Below are 16,246 nucleotides of genomic sequence, written 5' to 3'. Positions count from 1 at the left end.
TTCTGGGCCATAGCCCCACTCGAATATGTTTCTCATATTAAAACAAAAGAAACAAATCTAATTTGAACCGACCTGCCACACAGAACACCACGCCAGGCTGCTTCATTGCGCCATAAATCATAACGAATGGCATTTTCAGATCAATATGAAATCACTTCAACACTTCACCAAAAAAATGGCGCAAATGTCGGCTTATACAACACAATGTGGATGTGTATGTAGGGCATTTGTGCTCGTTGTTATGTGCGGCAACATGCAACAGATTGCACTGGAGCAACTTGCAGAGAAGTCAACGCGTTTTCGCTCTCCAGAAATCAAGTGCATAAAAGCCATTCACAGATTTTCCAAATCATACACGTAAATAACAACAACAGCACTGCTAATAAGCATATAAATAAGTGCGTATGTATGTACATTTCTGGACTCGCCAAAAGTGTGTAGTGCCGCGGCAGCAGTGGCAGAACCGGATCTGTAGCCGGAGCCAGCTAAAAAGTATTTTCAAATATGCGCATTCTTGTCAATTGTTTTGTGTGCCTTTGTCTTTCTCCTGTTTACCCTGCCAAAAAAATACGCACTCATACTTATGCATGTGTTTGCTGACTTATGCACACATACATATAAAGGAAATATTTTATAGGGGTTCTTTTGTCGACTCGACACCATTAAATGGACTCGTTGTTGGGAGCGCATCACCTCGGTAAGGTTTTCAATTAATTTCGGATGTGTAAACAGATTCATTTCGATTATTTCAACATCTGCGAGATTATAATTGGCACTGACTTCACTACCATGGCAGCCAGATCAGCGCGGCACAAAGACTCATGGAACATAAAAATAAATACATCTACGTGTGTATGTATAAGTGCATATGTCTGTTATGTGGACTTTATGCTTGCAACTCAATGGAGCATTTGGATATGTACGTACTTTAAATGTATTGTTTTTGTTGTCAAATGGGCAACATATTTTTGTATTTGCAATCGAGTCGCGTCCACTTGAAGAGCTTAAAAATCTTAGGCAAACATCGCTATTTTATAGTCAATTCTTGAAGTACACCAATACCAAAATATTCCGGATTATTTTACGTTTAAATTTGTGTGCGAAATTCTGCAGAGAAGTTCAAAAGTGGTAGCGTAGCTTCTATTTTTGTACTGGAATGCCATTGAGATGTTGACATTTACCACATCTTACGCATTCTCCGGTCACACTCATACATACGCACGCATGTATGTGTTTGGGTCTTTCGCAATGCATGGATTTGGCGCCTGCCACTGTTGCCGCTGCTGCCATATGCCAGATATCAGCACTTCACTTTACACTGTGAGTCGCCCTGCTGCATCCAGATGCCTGACGTCCTGTCCTGTACGCCGACGGTTCATCGATGCAACAGGGAACACATTTGTGGCATATGGCACAAATCACTTTCGCATCACTTTGGAATTTGCGATATTTAATTGCTTTGGTGTTGTGGCCTGATTGAAGTATGTCTGCTGTGCTTTTGTTGTACAATACATTTTATTACACTTGTCACACTTGGAAAAATATACAAAATGATATTAAAAAATGGTTGGAATAATAGAAAACAGAGGTTGATGGATACTCGCTCATGTAAAAAATGGCATTCATGGCTTAAGCAGCTCATTTGGGAGGAAATGAATGTAGCTGCACCTTTTTAAGCTGCATACATACGGATGCTGCCTTTTGTATTTCGCGTCTTCGCAACTCTGTGTGTGATGAGTTGTAATTCGATATTTTTATAGAAAAGTTTGGTATTTTTTACTAAACACTTACTTTAAACGTTTCCACTTACGCGCTTTATTTGTTCTTTTTTCAGTGAGTTGAAAAATTCGTCTCGCTCAAGAAATGAAATCAACTCGTGAAAATTTTTGTGCGTTGATTTATGTTATTACAACTTTCGACGTAGACTATTGAGGCAGGCGTGCATTGATCAGCTTACTCCGATTTCTGGCATTGAAGCACCAGACTTAGCCACTGTGAAACGCTGGTACAATGAGTTCTAGCATGGCCGTACTTGGTAGTCCTTGCACGCTGAAGTTCGTGAAGGCCACCCAAAAACGATTGTTGTGCCAGAAACAAACGGTGCTGTACGTGAACTGATAATGCAATTTTGTCCTGTGACATATCGCGAGATAAAGACAGCTGTGGGTATTTGTGGGACGTGTACTGCATGAGCTTCTGGTCTTCAAGCACATTTGCTCTCTTAGGATAGCGCATAATTTTTAATAAAGAAATGCAGACAAAATTCCGTTCAGTAATTCTAAACACGTCCAAAGCATCATAACACGTGACGAATCTTGGCTCAATGTGTATTAGCCTGAATCAAAACATTAGTCGACATTATGGGTATTCCAAGACGAGCTTAAACCAACAAAAGTTGATTGCGGGGGAATCAAATCCTTTCAATAATTTTTTTTTTTTTTCAGAAAATGTGATAATGTTCTTACTGTATCACTAGAAAATCTTAAAGTAGTAAATTTTTTAGTAGTACAAAACCTTTTGTTTACCAGAAGTTTTCGCAGAAGTAAGGAAAACCAACCGCCAAATTCGAATCATCCTTCACCGCAGCCGTGCGAGCTTCCACGTATGGGCTTGCGCAAGAAGGTTTTTAAGCATTCAAAAGATGGCATTAATGAGTCATCCGCCTTACAGCCCTGACTTGGCACTTAATGATTTCGTTTTATGTCTGAACATCTTAAATAAAATGCGAGTTCAACGTTTTTCAACTCCTGAAGGAGCTGTTAAAACCCTTAAACAACAATCCACTTCTTACTGGCAAAAGTGCTTTCAAAATTAGTTTAATCAAATGCAGAAATGTATTGACATCCTAAGATAATATTTATTTAATATTTAATCAATAAAGCCATCTTCATTTTTATTTTACTGTGGTTTCATTACTGTGGTTTTCAAAATATAAAAGGCATTTTGAAATTTTATTTGCGCTTATTTTCGCTGCAGAGCCACTAAATGAATGGTATATTAAAGGAAATGTTTTACATATTATACGTGTCTTCCAACCACCTCCTCACCAGAGGGCACTGTCGAACGTATATTTCTTTATTACTGATTCACTTTTCTGCGGTAAACCCTTTGAGGAGATCTTTTCCATAGATCAGGTCACGAACGAATCATGGCTGAGTATTTCTATGGTGCCATTTCGTGGAAAACCGACCATTTCCTACCACACTCACATTTTCAACGCATTTTATTATATAGTATATCTGGGCCTAAAGAAAACTGGTTTCTTGATCTTTTGGCACTGACATTTTCATGACGTTCCGCGTTTTGGATAATGAACAGTAGTGATAGAGGATTGAAATACGCTTGTCTATATGAGAAATTTTTATACATTACAAAGGTTTACAAATAACTAATTAATTGGTATTTAATGAACCACATTGAGTCAGAAAATCAAAAGGCCAAAGACCAAAAAATGTCTAATATCTGAATAATTCATTAACCGATCAAAACAATTTATAAATCAAATTAAAGTTAATTGTTTTATATCTTCCGTTCATACCCCTTTTTCTATTACATTTTTGAATAGCAATTAAAATTGTACAATATGTAAATTCACAAGTTTGTATTTGCATATGCCTTCTTGCTGTGTGCATGGTAATGAACCATTTCTCTGTTGAGAATAGGACGATGATAGGAAAAGTAGGAAATGAAAGGGGGTGTTCCGAGTGTAAAGTGTCTTGAAAAAGGTAAATCGATGATGTTGCCTCTCAGTGTTGTTGACTTATTAAATAAAGATATCTTTCATGAATTTGATAAATGTTTCGTCATTTTTCACGTTTGTGTAAATGTAACTTGATCAACTCCATTGCGATTCCATTTACCTCCTTCTCTATATCCATACAAAATATCTATCAAACAAATAAAATTAAAATTTTGTTTTAAAAATTGCAACCATTACATCAGTACTTTCTTATGACGTTGTCACGTTAAACTATCGTCAGTAAACCCACTTTATAGACAACCTCTTTTTTCTGTAAACTAATTTTTGCTTTGGAACAAAAAACCATTTTAAAAAGGTAACATTCAGCGCGTAATTACCAAGTAAGCTCCAATTATGATATGACTAATGGTCATCGAAAATTTCATTCAAAAGAATCGACTTATATGAGTGTGTACGTGGGGGTAGTTATCATTCACAGATTGAGGATTCTTATATAAACTTGACGCTTATACTCCTTGTTCGGCTATTTGGCCAAGCACCTGTTCCTATTTGTGGAAATACACTCGCAGATTTGCTATTGTCTGTCGAAGAACGACCGCTATTAGAAAACCACTTTTTCTATTATTTGGTGTTTCATGTCCGAAAATTCGAATCTGCGCACTTCTGATCCTTAACTGTATGATGAATTCTTATTAAAAAAACCCTTTTTTCATGAAAAATCACAATTTTAAAAAGTGGCCATAAATATTATAAATGTTTTAGGACGGCAACAACAATGGTATAGTCAACTCAAATAGAAGACGATTTACTTTTCTTCCTAACAAGATAAGTTGGCAATCCAAAGAAGGCAACTTTTTTCTTCCCAATTTATTACCCTTTTTTAACTTAGTATTATTCAAATGTTTTCAGGCATTAAATTTCGTTTATTAATTACTTACTTACATTTACTTTGCGGCATCTTTTTCAGCTTTCTTTCGGCATTTAAAACTTTTAGTTAGGCGTTGAGCGATTTTAGTTTCTTTTTTTATGTGCGGGTATTGCAGTTTGTGGATTAAGCAATTTTTGGCACGTTCGCCCAGAGAATTTCATCAACTGTGAACATTCGCGTGCCAACTCGTCGAATGCCGTAATTGAAACCAAACAAATAGACGAACGTACTAATGTTTGTACGTACGCAGATGGGTAAAAAAAACGAAAGCTTTTTCACACCCAACAATAACAATGTACAAATGTATACAGGCTTGTAACTGTATATAGTTTTAATACAAGCAAATAAAGTCTAATTTTATTTTTACCACAAGGTTAGGCTAAATCTATGACATAATTAAGTAGTTATATAATTAGGCAAAGCACAACAACTACCACTGAAAATAATTCCTCTATTGGGAAATAATGGTTTTTTCGTTTCTACGAAAAAATGTTGCCCTTCCACGGTATACAAATTGTTAAATGCTGTACTCAACTCTTTAGGAAGGCAGAAAATTGCACAAAACATTGCGAAAATGTGTCTATCTTTGGCTAACACACGCATTTCCCAATATTAACATTTAAATAGTTAACTGATTTTCAGGGCAAGCAACTCCCCTGATAAAGCTTCTCCAGGGGAAAAATTTGCCTCCTTTACCTTTGTCGAGTGCAGAATTTTCTCATATCAAACAGGAAAAAAGTAGAGGCAATGAAAAGGCAGGATTTTTTGGGAGAAACGAAATCTCCACTACTTGCTGAGGTGACATGAACGTCGAAGAAAATGCGCTAAAAGAAATTATCTTAAAAATACCGATCCAAACAGAGATGATGACTATAATCTTTGGAAAGCCATCAGGTACTTAGAACAACCTCCAATATGACAGACTCCAACAACACATGACGCAGATGAAATATATGCATAGCATCCACTATTACTAATGATCTAAAAGAATTTTTTCAGACATTCAAGTCTTCGCCGGGACCATCAAAGTATCGAATCATAACTTGGCTATCCTTGCCCAATGAACAAAGCGATACCCTGGATAAAACAATTGATGGCAAGACAATTAAAAACCTTTCCTAGAAATACTGGTCATAGATTTGATAGAAAATTTATAATAAAAACTCGGAAGCCAGTTTTGGGAATTGTTTTATTATTTCCATTTAACTATGACAATAAGATTTGGTTTGTATTTTTTATTCAAATTGTTCTTGTGTTAAAAGCCCATCCGCTCAGCTTCAAAGTAAAATAGAAAATAATTTTCTACTTCTATCAGTAACGGCCAAGAATGATAGAAAGAAGATTGCGCTTATCAGAGAGTGCGTGACGCCACGTTTTTCCAAGTTGTGCATTATTGCCAACCATTTCTCCTCGCAATAAATTTAGTGCTTTTTTATACCCAAAATGCGAAAATTTTGAAGCTTCGTGTTTGTTTCTTTTTTTTTTTTTAATTTACAGCTACCGAAATTTTAAGTTAAAAAAAACTGTATTATTATACAAAGAATGTTAAAAAAGGCCACTCTGAGAAGATTTTAATGGTAATGAAAATTATTTGGTTCTTATAAAATTTGATATTTTGAAAGTGTGAATTTAATTTTTTGCTCCCTTTAAGGTTATGCAAGAATATTAAGTGTCCCTCTCTCAACTCTTCTTAAGATTGAAAACTTGTTTACATATTTTAAAAGGCGTTTGAATTTACTGAATGTGGATTAAAACCATAGAGGTGTAATCGTTTCTTCCGGCCATCAATCCTTAGTGGGACATAGGGCAACAAGAGGTGTATTCATTGTAAAAATAAGCCACAAAATACCAGAAAATACTAAAGAAACCATACTGACATTTTTACAAAACGAGTACCTTAACTAGTTACATAACCTCAAATATAGCAAACAAGTCTCGCTTCACAAAAAAAAACTCATAAATTAAATTATACATAAGCTTAACACATTTACTTAAAAAAACGCGCATTCTAAAGACAATTTGTCACGCATACAAAGTTCTTTAAGTACAATAATTCAACAAAAATGTGGTGTTTTATTTTCTTTAAATGGGCATTTTAGTGCGTTTTTATATTCAAAGCTAGGCAGCACTGCAGTAGGGAGAGAGAGATTTGACTGCTAAAAGCATAAAAACACCAACAACAACTGCAATCGCGGGCAATGCCACCAGATGTTAAAAAATATGAAAGCTAAGTAAAACTGAGTGAATTATCGAATTAATTTTTAAAAAATTTATAAAATTATAAACATTACTTTTAATTAGAAGAGGCTAGAAAAATGTCATGAAGAAAGAACTAAAACTGCGAGACTAAATAACAAAAAAAAAAATGCTAAATCAAGTTACGAAAACGGGAATCTGGCCATACTGGTGCTAAAATCACGTAATTCGTTGCCAAATTTGCTGAGAGTAAGGTAATGGGACCACGATAGACGCCATCTCATTATTCTTTCCATCATGAGTAACGGCACTTTACATTTCAGAAAATGAGTGTCCAAACGAAAAATTACGAAATTTGAAAATGTGTATCACCGCTGGCTAAAAAACAGTCCGAATAGGATGTTTTTTCCAGTAAAGTCGAACTTAACAGCCATTACTTCTCGGAGGAAACATTCAAAGTTCCAGGTAAAGGCCCGATAGTTCCTTCTGAGCCGATGGGGGTAGCTTAACAACAACAAGCAAAACACGAATTGAAAAAAAACATTAACACTCAGTAGATGCAACTTACTAAAGATGCAACACATTTTATTTCATATATAAGAAATCCGTTATTTCTCTAATAAATGCTTTAGGAATTTGTAATTCTCAAACGTGCGACTTCAGATCGATGGTTGGCTGTAAGCGAACGTGCGATTTATAATAAAAACCCGATATACATTTAATACAAAGAAAACGTATAAAACAAAAACTGCAAAAAATAAATAATTAAGTTTATATAATAGTAAAAAAGTGACAAAGATAATAGTAAAAATTTTTGAAATCTTTGAAATTTTTGAACTCTTAGAAACCCAATGAAACCCAGCTGTGTCAACTGAAAGCTATGCCCCTGTACAAATACTAGCAGTGCAAATTATTGTTGGACAAAGGCATGCGCAAACAAGTGAGTCCCAGGGTGACACTCAATGTAAGCAAAACAAAAAGAAACATTAAATGGGAATAAATAATTCAGAACTCTAAAGACAGCAGTGAAAAAACAAATAAAAATTCAACGAAGCATAGAGCGGGTGATTATTACTTTGGCCGCATGGAAAGTGTTGACGGAATAAAGAGCAACCGACCAGTAGAAGTCTTCATGCAGTCGCTTTCTGCTCAAATTTACGGACTGAAACCTATCATACCACGGAAAAGCGAGCATTTTACCACTAAAGAAAACAGCCCTTTGTGCTTTTATGTACATTGAGGGTACATTTGATAACGTGAACTGTCAAGCAATAGAACTAGCACTCTCCAATAGGGGGCCAGGAGATCCAGCAATTGTTAAATGGGTAAGCAACGTGCTAAACTAAAGGATAATCACAGCCGCGAACTGATGTTCACAAGGGGATATCGCCATTGCTCTGGTCTATCCTGGCTGACGCTTTGTACAAACCCTTAAAAATAAGCGGCATAAAACAATTGGGTATGTAGATGACATATTACAGAAATGAAATTAAAGGTAACCACGAAAGGACAATAAGGCACTTAATGCACAATGCCTTAAATATAACTTGGGAGTGGTGTTGGAAAGAGGGATTATCAATCAACCCTTCCAAAGCCACTACTATCCCATTTACCAACGCATCTAGACAGAAAATGAACGTAGAAAACACTTATATTCTCGAAAAGAAAATCACTTGGTATTAAAATCAGAGACCTTCACTGGCTTTTAATTCGTCATTCCCAATTTTCTGTCGAAAGCAAATTGCTCTTGTACTAAGTAGTTCTAAAACCCGTGTGGACGTACGGTATTCAACTTTGAGGCACCGCGGCAAACTCCAATATCGAAATTTTACAACGGTTTCAGTCAAAAACGTTAAGAATGATCACCAACTCACTATATTACAAACTCGCAAATACACCGTGACCTCCAAATATCCACTGTTGTGCAAGAAATAGGGAAATATGCAAGATCCCACAATCTCTGGCTCTTAGCTCACTCTAACTCCTTCATAACGGAAATGATAGCAAATCCCATTGCTTTCACCCGACTCAAAAGAAAATCCACCACAGATCTCCTCCTCTAGTGGAAAAAACTTAAATGGGTTGTACCACTGGGTACATCCCATAAACGACTGAAATTAATTTGAGTTATTCTACAAATATTGCTTAATGTATGTGTACAGCTTGAAATAAAAGTGTTCTTAAAAAAATAAAAAAAATTTACCGGGAAAAGGGTTCTAACACACCTCTAAAGGAAGAGGTTAAATATCTAGGAATTAGCTTGGATAAAAAACTCACTTGGAAGGCCCCCCTCAACTCAGTAACAAAAAAGACAACGAGAAACCTTAGGACAACCAAACAACTCTTGTGTAAATCCTTCGGTCTGAACCCTAAAATGACCTTCTAAATCTGCACCCAAATAGCAAGAACTATTGTACTATATGGGTCTTTGGTATGGTGGGTTAAAACTTAAAAAATCAAACTACTGCTATATGAAAACTGTGTAAACTACAAAGGCTGGCGTGCCTAAGCATAACAGGGGCCATGAGAACTGCCACAACTGCTGACATGGAAGCGCTTTTTAATTTACCACCGCTACATTTAGCAATACAAGAGGAAGCTACTATGCAAGCACCCTCTTTTCAAATAAAAGAAAAACTTAGGTCTTAGAAAAAAAGAGATCTTACTGGACACCTCACAGGGTTCAACATCCAGTATGCATAACCCAGGCGAAAGACCACACTGAAACCGTACTCAATTATTTATTGGACCAACCCCATATTTTGGTTTTAAACAGAAATAATATAAAACAGTAAACCAAAAAATGGATTCAAACTAAAATCAGGGAAGACTGGAATGGCACAAGCGGCCGTAATCACTCCAAAAAGTTTTGAACTTCAATGCCAACAGAGCAAAATCTGCTCTAACCCTGGATAAAAAGTGCCTCAAGTTACTCTGTAGAGCACTTACAGGTCACTTTGACTGTAATAAAAACACTTTAACACAATAGGTTTATCTGATACAAGATTATGCAGGTCCTGCTGTGATGCAGAGGAGTCTATGGATCACTGAATCACCAACTGTGAGGTATTAGGCCATAGGTGTCACAGAATCCTGGGCTCGTACCTATGAGAGAAGGAAGACCTACAATTGTTCCCTCCTAAGGGGATGGTTCAATTCCTCGGTATACTAAATAGTTATAATTAAGTATCATAATATGGGGCGCACAATAGATCAGTGCAGGTCGCAGTGCATAAAGGCCTTAGCCTAACCCGTACAACCATTACCATTACCATCATACCACGGATGATTATTTGCAACACAACATCAAAGCTCCACTTAAGGATGTGCGGGTCAAATGTGCGCGTCTATAGTTGTTAGCAGAAAACGCTGTTGCAATCTTTCCAACATATCAATTTCTATTTACGCCTTTCAGCTCTTATAGGTTTCAACTTTGCCAATAATCTCCCGCCTATTCACTTTTTTTGGTGATTCGGCCATCACAAAAAATTTTGTAAAACTTCTTCTTCAATTCATATAATTATTTTTATAGTTTACAACGCACAAAATAAATGTCAGAAGTACTTAGCTAAATAAAAATGTTTGCCTTCCGCCTGCTACCTCAGCCATTCCTTTCAACACTTTCTATCAATAGAAATGCCACATCTGCTGCACTTTATGAGCATCGACTGCTCAATCAATAAAAGTTGTCGGAAAATTTATTTATTTGCCTGCACACTATTTTCAGCCAACTATCGCGCTTATTTTTAGTGAAACAATTAATTAGTTTTTTTTTTAACTCGACTGCAGCAGCGCCTCACCAAAGCGGTACGCATACAATTACACAGCATAGCACATAAACACTCACAGCGGCCGTGCAGTGGAATCTATTTTCGTCTACAGCTACCAACTACCAGCCAAATCCATGGTATCCACTGGTATTACTGCAGTTTTGGTTGTTGTTGCAACACTGGTGAACAGTGTGTGTGTAACATCTAAAATTGGAGGTTTATTTGTAGATTCATTAATTGACGCATAGACGAGCAGCTAACTTACAGCAAAACTTTTTACGATGACTGAGTGAAGTGAATAAAAGCGGAGTGGTTCTGCGAAATCGGTGACACTTTTCGGAAAAAAGTGTAAGAAATGAATTATTTATAATGTCGTGGATGATAGGCGCGAGAGCAACTGATTGCCTCTAGGATGACTCCCTTAGGCAAAACATCTTCGAACTTCTGTATGATTAAAGCGAAAAGTTATAGGAAGATCGATAAATGAAAGTTATTGAAAGAAAATAGGAACTGCAAGCAACGGAAGAGTGGACACGACTCTTGTATCACTGACAGCCAATAAAGTGAATATAAAGAGAATTGCGAGCCACACAAATTCGTTAGCGCTTGCCAGAACTGATCAATTCCTTTGTTGCAGCTGCATTTATTGTCATGATTTTGTCATTGCTGTTGTTGTTATAACATCGGTATGTGCGATTATTAAGCCAGCAATTAATGTTTATTTTATTAGCACTAGAATGAGTAGAATGTGAATAATGGATGGGTTGGAAAATCATAGTGCGCCATAAGCGAATGGTTAATTAGACGCCCACAGCAATAAAAATGTTGTTTTTGTTTCTTTGTAAAGGCATTAGGTTATGAGGAAGAGGCACACATATTGATGATTTGAGAAACATGCAAGCGGTTCATTTACACAAGCCATATAAATATAATTTGTTTCATATACCAGCTTTGAGGGGTCGCTCATACGCAGTGGCGTCGAAATAACTGATTACACTCACTAAAGCGGTTGGCTGTGAGAGCCACAGAGAGAGCTGTATGAATATGCCAATAGGTCAGTAGATCAGCGTCAGCTTTGAGTGCAGATTTAAGAAACAGTGACTCTTTCTTTGTGCGCCAGTTCATATTGGTTTAGTATTTCCCAGTGTGGCATCTGAGGGACGTTGAATCATAATTTATATGTAAATACGAGTATATCATAGATTAACGCATGTTTTAGAGACTAAAAAGAGCAAATACATTTTTTAGTTTAACATCTGGCACTTTTATGTCGACTTAATTAAAACACTGTAGCCTTCAAAAGCTACAAACAAAATTAATGTATCGAAACTAAATCTCCCAGAAATTCTGAAATAATCCCTCTGCCAACAAATTGGCTGAACCTTGATTTTATAAATTAAAGTCAGCATAAATATCCCCCAAAAAATAAACAAATGAGCAACATAGTGAGTGCCGCATTGCAAAACAAAGAAATATAAGAATGCAAACATTTAAAATTAAAGCAAATCCCAAAACCATGGAACAAGTACATTGTTTCGTTGAAAATGGAGCGGAGAAGCGACTAAAATTAAAAATAAAAATCTTAAAAATTGAGTGCGAGATCTAAATAGCCCCACATACGCACATGATAAGATAGAAAAAGTAAGTATAGGGGTTTTCAATAGGTGCGCTCCAACTTTGGCAGTGTATAGCTGGTATCTTGGGAAAACCAAGGCTATTCAATTTGACTTACTTCGGGTTTGACATTTAACCTAGACACGGAAATTGTAGAAATTTATCATACTATCAAAATCAGTGCTCAGAGCAAGTTCCTGAGCACGGCGCGAAATGTACCGCTTCGATTTTTCTCTTGAATTATGCCGAATGGCTGACAGTCTGACGAAATGGGACGTCAGGCTACTGTCTCCACCGTCGGCATGCTCAAAGATTGAATGTACCTCATTCCGGCTATTGCAGAAGCTGCAAAAATGAAAAGGAAGAAGAATCTGTCAGACATATCTTCTGTCACTGACTTGCGTGGCATGACATTAGGTTTAGCTACTTGGGCTCATTGTTTTTGAATGATGGTGTTGACCTCATGGATATAAGTTTCAGCCAGACTTTAAACAAAACGGTTTAACGAAGAGTGGCAGGTAAACTGCTACTGTGTATTGACAACGGTTCGGTAACGGTCGAAATGACCGACTACCTCTTCTACCTACCTACGTACCTATCCTGAATGGCAAAAGTATTCTGCAGCGACCTTACGTGTATCTCTAATGTATAGATCTGTCGATCCGGTTGTTTCAAAATATGGATTTATTGGTGAGTTCTAGACTCTGCAAACCCCTTTTAAGACAATAAGATTGAACGCAGTGGACAAACCCTTTTATTGAGAGGAAAATTGGAATCAATCACAACAATTTATTGCTTCTCTTAGCCCTCCATGAATTAATGTAAAGGTCAAATAAGTAATTCCGCCAAAAAAGTACTCCAGCTGTAGCTTTCTCGAGACGACCGCCATGCACTGCCAAAGCTCGAGCGCACCTATTGATAACCCCTTTAGGTACACATACATACGTGAATGTGTATGTGCACATAAAATACAAAAAATGTTTACGCAAAAACGAATTTTCTCAAAAACGTAAAAACAACAACTTTTAGGAAAATCTCAGCTAGAGAATTATGCCATTAACAAACCATGGAAATATTCAGATTTTAGAGTACCTGCCGCGAGGCGGATAGCACATACGCGTATGTATATTTGTAGTTGTATAAAGCAAACAATAGGCACGGCAATGCGGCAACATGGTGAGCTAATTGTAAAGATATTCCAACTAAACTATTTGAATAAGAAAACTAATGGACAGGAAGCAAATCGCAAGCGAAAAAATCAAACAGCTAATGAATGGCTAGGAAATGCATATGGAGCTCATGGAGATATCAAAAGGCCAAGCAAGTACACAGAAAACTGGTCTAGGTACGACTGTATGTAAAAAAGAAAAATTCATAAATTTCAGGCTGGCTTCATAAGCGGGTGGATTTATTTAAACTAACATTCAGAAAACAAAATTAATTTAATTTATGATAATAAACAGTAATTTGTAATACTAAAGTTTATTGAGGAAATTGGGCTCGGAACTCATGAAACGGACATCAGGCCACTCACAATGAAGCTAACTGACTACAATTCAAAGTAGCTAAAAAATAGTCATAATTATTTGCGATTAGATGAAAGAATCAAAAATATGTGGCATTTAGAGGTTTTTGACCTGTCAAAAAAAACTCAAAAACTAAATTTTATTTCTAAGAGAAGGAGTAACGCACAAGAAATGAGTTTTATTTGCGCTAAAAAAATGTAACTTGATAAACGATTATAAGTTCTGTACAATGCGACAAAACGCAGAAATGTACTCGTACGACCATTATTGTTCTGAAGTTTTTAAAGTCTCAAAATATTGATTAAATATCAGTTTATTTGATAAAAACTCATAATTATTACGGACCTTGCTTACGAGTATATGCGTGTGAAAATATATATCCGTAAATAAAATAGAAATTTTATATTTAGAGAAATGCATTGAAATTTTTTACTGATTGAATATCCGTAGAAAACGGTACGTGGAACAATCAACATTTTTTGTATGCAGTTAATATTTGGGATTGGCGGCCGCCGCAGCCGAATGCGCTGAGCCGTAATTACCATTCGGAAGTGCCTGAGTTCCAAATTCCTAGTGTATTTCCGCCATGAAAGAGCTCCTCATAAAAAACCATTTGTCATTCAGAATCGGATTAAAACCATGGCATCAAAGACGCACGCCACAAATAGGATATCTATATCTATAAGTATATATTTGTGATTTTCCATTCTCCGACAGGTATTTTGTGGCTTTCAGGCAAAATATCTTAACAAACGCAATGGCAAGTATTGCATTTTATCCACATTTCGGAGACTACCAATTGCCTGTAAGAGTCGTGGTTGAATATTGAAACAAGTAACTATGCTGCGTGTTTCCGTCAAAGGCGCGCTAATTAGCCTAATAATAATAATACAAATAAAAATATTGTAATAATAATAAAAATAATAATAATATTAATCTACAAGCAGAAACAGAAGGATTCATCATTGGAATACAGGACCAAATGATAGCCACAAGAAACTACAGAAAATACATAATAAAAGATTCAACCATCACATCCGACAGATGCCTTAAATGTAACATATACACAGAAACTATAGACCACATAACAGCAGGATGCCCAATGCTCGCTGGGTCAAAATACACACAAAGACACAATACAGTAGCCAAAATCATCCACAAGGAAAGAGCCACATTTCTCAACTTAACCAATGACACAGCACCATATTATGAATATACACCTGAAACCATACTAGAAAACGAAGACTTTAAACTATACTGGGACAGAACCATATACACTAATAAGACAATAATATGCAATAGACCAGATATAACAATAATAGATAAGAAAGACAAAACCACACAGTTAATTGAAATAAGTGTCCCTAATGACGTTAATATACACAGCAAATATACAGAAAAAATTTAAAAATACATAGAGCTTGCGCAAGAAATCAAAAACATAGGGAAACAAAATGAAGTGAAAATAGTCCCAATTATTGTTTCAGCAACAGGAATACTACACAACACTTTCATACAAAACCAAAAATCAATAAATATAAACGAAAAATCACACGCACAAATACAAAAAGCTGTTATACTGAAAACTTGTAATATAGTAAGGTCCTTTCTAAACCAGATCTATTAAAATTTTACATTCTTACAACATTACTACATCGTAACACAAAACAACAGAGCATTGCCCCTTGATATCGATATCCGGGACACATGTTATCTCCGGGAGTTGCGAACTCTACCGAGATGGAGTAACTCTACAATAATAATAATAATAAAGAGAGATCATGCGCGACTACTGTCAAACTAAATATATAATTTTTCAGTATTCATTGAAGACCGTGATCTCCACAACAAGTGGTTCCAACAACAACAATAGCGCTACTTGCCATATAGCACTTGAAACAGTGGATTTACTGCGTCCCGGTTTCGGTGAGCAGTTCATCTCTGGTCTCGGACCAGTGGAATGACCACCAAGATCATCTGATATCACACCTTTGGACTTTTACTTGTAGGATATGTGCAGTATAAATGCTATATGGATAAACCAGCTTCGATTAAGGCTTTGGAAGCCAACCTTACTAAGGATATTTATGCGATGTCGACCGAAGTCCTCCAGCGAGTCATTCACAATTCAAGTTTAACGATTGCCGAAATACGGTATTCTATAAAAAATAAATATCATGAATGGTTCTACACCATCTGGCACCACTAAGGACCAACAGGTCAGCCAGCCAGGTCAACCTATCTTAACTTAAATTTCCTTTAACCTCTAAAATCTTAACCCAAAAACCTGTAAATTTATATCCCTTTATAAAAATAGTACCCTCAATGCGCTAATAATAATAATTTTGCTTTATCGGCGCAGAAGAATGTTTGCTAATTTTAAATAAAATCAAAAAAGTTGTTTATTCTCATTTCATAGAAAACATTTTCCATTTATTTTGGAATACACTTTGCAGATTACTTGATGATCCTTCAAGCATTACACTGCCTCAATTTATACATTCTGTTAATT

The 16,246-nt window shown here is 36.1% G+C and overlaps 1 protein-coding gene across 6 annotated transcripts in view; it reads right to left on the bottom strand.

The window, feature by feature from the left end:
* The window catches only part of LOC128862087 (FH1/FH2 domain-containing protein 3), a 228,145-nt gene that overhangs the window by 160,205 nt on the left and 51,694 nt on the right, over window positions 1-16,246 (bottom strand). The gene's annotated exons all lie outside the window — the stretch shown is intronic.

Source organism: Anastrepha ludens, chromosome 4 (genome assembly GCF_028408465.1).
Source record: "Anastrepha ludens isolate Willacy chromosome 4, idAnaLude1.1, whole genome shotgun sequence".
Taxonomy (NCBI): domain Eukaryota; kingdom Metazoa; phylum Arthropoda; class Insecta; order Diptera; family Tephritidae; genus Anastrepha; species Anastrepha ludens.
The sequence above is the reverse complement of the archived record's forward strand: the minus strand, read 5'-3'. Positions and strand labels throughout refer to the sequence as shown.